A 3,847-nucleotide genomic window follows, 5' to 3' on the forward strand; every position below is an offset into this window, starting at 1 on the left:
GCTCTGATGTCATCTCGCACCACAGCTGAGCATTCTACACTTCCTTCTCACAAGCTCCCAATCCCGCTGAGCTGCAGCTGGGTCCTAAGGTAAATGCAGAAAATCCTAGTCTATAAAGAGGTGATGAGAACTGGGAATTCCCTGGTGGTCCAGTGATTAGGATGTGGTACTCTCACTGCTGGGGCCTAGGGTTCAGTGCCTGGTTGGGGTACTAAGATCTCGCAAGTCATGGGGTGTGACCAAAAAAGGGAGAAAGAATTAGTAGAGAGGTGAAGCCATTGAAGAGTAAACTACACGACGAGTCCAGATAGGCACGTAGCTCAGACCAGCTTCAGGGGTCCCAGAGAAAAGGGAGCAGCTTTCCTCCATAAACCTCACTTAGAAGGTGACTGGCTCTTTAAAGGTATATGTGTCTCCTGCAGTATGCCTCACCAGCTCCCTCCAGGCTGAGCTAGGAGCCCCCACTTCAATGCTCTCATCAGCAGGGTTTATTGGGGACTAACCATATGGTTCCAGAATCATTAGTCTGTGTGTTGAGGATCTGGGAGCCTCCAACAGAACTTGGCCTGAGTAGGAGTAGGAGCTCAGTGAGTATTTGTTGAGTGAATAAATGAACTGTAAAGGGTTGTGGACTCAAATGCCTTCAGAAGTCAGGCAGGATGGACCTAGAGATTGTCGTACTGAGTGAAGTAAGTCAGACAGAGAAAGACAAATATTATATGATGTCGCTTATACGTGGAATTTTAAAAAGTGATACATGGGTTTCCCTGGTGCTCCAGTGGTCCGCTTCCATGGCAAGGGGCACAGGTTTGATTCCCAATTGGGGATGTCCACATGTCATGCTGCTGCTGCTGCTGCTAAGTCGCTTCAGTCGTGTCTGACTCTGTGCAACCCCATAGACGGCAGCCCACCAGGCTCCCCCATCCCTGGGATTCTCCAGGCAAGAACACTGGAGTGGGTTGTCATTTTCTTCTCCAATGCATGAAAGTGAAAAGTGAAAATGAAGTCGCTTAGTTGTGTCCGACTCTTCATGACCCCATGGACTGCAGCCCACCAGGCTCCTCTGTCCATGGGATTTTCCAGGCAAGAGTACTGGAGTGGGGTGCCATTGCCTTCTCCCCACATGTCATGAAGTACAACAAAAAAAAAAAGTATAAAAACAGTATAAATGAACCTATTTGTAAATCAGAAATAGTCGCAGATGTAGAAGACAAACTTATGGTTGCCAAGGGGAAAGCAGGGTAGGAGAATAAACTGGGAGACTGGTATTGACATATACATACTACTATAAGTGAAAGTGAAAGTCGAACAGTTGTGTCCGACTATTTGTGATGACATTGACTATACAGTCCATGGAATTCTCCAGACCAGAATACTGGAGTGGGTAGCCTTTCCCTTCTCCAGGGGATCTTCCCAACCCAGGGATCAAACCAGGGTCTCCTGCATTGCAGGTGGATTCTTTACCAGCTGAGCTACAAGGGAAGCCCGAGAATATTGGAGTGGGTAGCCTATCCCTTCTCCAGCAGATTTTCCCAACCCAGGAATTGAACCAGGGTCTCCTGCATTGCAGGCGGATTATTTACCAACTGAGCTATCATATATATATAACAGGTAATTAATAAGGACCTACTGAATAGCACAAGGAACTCTATTCAACACTCTGCAATGACCTATATGGGAACAGAATATAAAACAGATATAGAAACTAGAGCAACAGTGTGAACCAACTGTAAAATCCAGGCAAATACAAGTGACTGAGGTTGAAGGTTGTGAGCAGCAGGGAGTGGTGAAGAGTAAAGTGGAGTGCGTGCGCCACGCGCTCAGCTCCAGCCACTTGCTGCCAGGGGAGAAAGTAGCCCGTTTATTGCCTCATCTGATTTTTCAAGAGAAGCCAAAATCCAGACTTTCATGATGAACTCCTGATTTTTTTCATGTTGTGAACTAATTTTAAACTTCTTAAATTAAGTGAGGACCAAACGAAACACATATGCTGGTTGACCACTGCCCGGAAGACATGTTTAGAGCTTCTACTCTGAAACTTCAGATGTTCTGGAGTTTCTGATGCAGTGATAGTGACTTTGCTGATAACTGATAGGCAAAGAGGTCAGGAGTGGGCAAAGGAAAGCCTCCTCTGTAGGCAACCCACAGGGAGAGGCCCAGAGTGCAGGCAGGAAATTTGAAGGGGAATAGATAGCCTTGTGACTATTAGCTGATTCGGTTACAGGGTTCTTGCATCACTTGAACCCTCATGGAAAATGCATCTTTCTTGAATTATCAGATTATCTGTGCTTCTAGTGCCAGGATGAAAAGACCAGACAGCCTCATTTAATGGGCATGCGATGGTCTTGCCATATCTATTTAAAGAGGAGCCCTCATTGCCTCTTGCACCGGACACAGGAAATTTGACAAGACTGGACAGGGCTGTGGGGCAGAGACCAGGGGTGGTGAATCACGCTGGCTGACGGACCTAATGTGGACATGAGGTCTACCCACATGCCACCCTTCACTTCAGCGCTAGAGGCCTCTTTTTATCTCTCTCACTGGCCAGTTCTTCCTCTCCAACAAAGGAAGTGGCACACAGTTCAGAATGGCTCAGTTTCAAATCCTCCCGCCACCATTTGTTGGCTGTGTGACTTTAGGCAAGAGACAGCTTTGGAATCTCCATCTTTAAAATGATAACTAAAAGGGAATTCCCTGGCAGTCCAGTCTTCCAATGCAGGGGGGTGCGGGTTCAATCTCTGATTGGCGAGCTAAGATCCTATGTCTCATGGCCAAAAAGCCAAAACATAAAACTGAAACAATATTGTAACAAATTCAATAAAGACTTAAAATATGGTCCACAGCAAAAAAAAAAAAAAAACAACAAAACTCAAAAAATGTAACTAGTACAGGTGGATATCACACATGCCATGATAAGCTATAATCAGAAGGGCACACCATCTCGTAGGTATTCTTTCCCAAAATCTACATTCCCAATCTTAATCATGAGAAAACATCTAATGAGCCCAAATTGAAGGCAGGAAGAGAAGGGGATGACAGAGGATGAGATGGTTGGACAGCATCACCGACTCGATGGACATGAGTTTGAGCAAGCTCCAGGAGTTGGTGATGGACAGGGAAGCCTGGCATGCTGTAGTCCATGGAGTTGCAAAGAGTCAGACACGACTGCGTGACTGAACTGAACTGAACTGAATTGAAGGAGACTCGACAACTCAGGGCAACATGGTACCTGGTTAGATGCTGGGATGAAAAAGGCTGTGAGTAGAACTGGCGAGACCTGAATAAAGTCTATAGGTTAGTTTTTAAATCATGGGACTAGTAATCTTCCTCTTCAAATCCCTTTTCCCTTCCTCTTCCTTTCCCAAACAATTCAGTCCTAAAACTTAGTTGGGACAGAGCAAGGTGGGCATCCACCCTGGAAAGAGGTAGGGAGTCATGGTGACCCAGAGTGCATGCCCACATGGGAGGGAACGTGACATATGGAATCAGAGCTCAAGTAGGGTGGGAAGAGTGTCCACCCCGAGTGGCCTGGAATGAGGGGTCAGAGGTCAACACTGAGAGGAAAATATGGCTGTTGAAGACAGCGACAACATGGAAGGGAGAAGGCTAGGATGAACCCTGTGATGTTGAGTGAGAATCAGACACATCAGGGTGAGCTCATGGTTTTCAGTATATACAGACAGATACACAAATCATTATAGAGATGAGTATTTAATAGGTCGAGTTTCAGTTTTGCAAGATGTGGGTGTATGATGGTGATGGTTATACAACAATGTGAACATACTTTGTTGTTGGTGTTTAGTCACTACGTCGTGTCCAACTCTTTTGCGACCCCCATGGATTGTAG

This window comes from Moschus berezovskii, chromosome 20, assembly GCF_049115385.1.
Source record: "Moschus berezovskii isolate FMDL1 chromosome 20, NW_MosBer_1.0, whole genome shotgun sequence".
Taxonomy (NCBI): Eukaryota; Metazoa; Chordata; class Mammalia; order Artiodactyla; family Moschidae; genus Moschus; species Moschus berezovskii.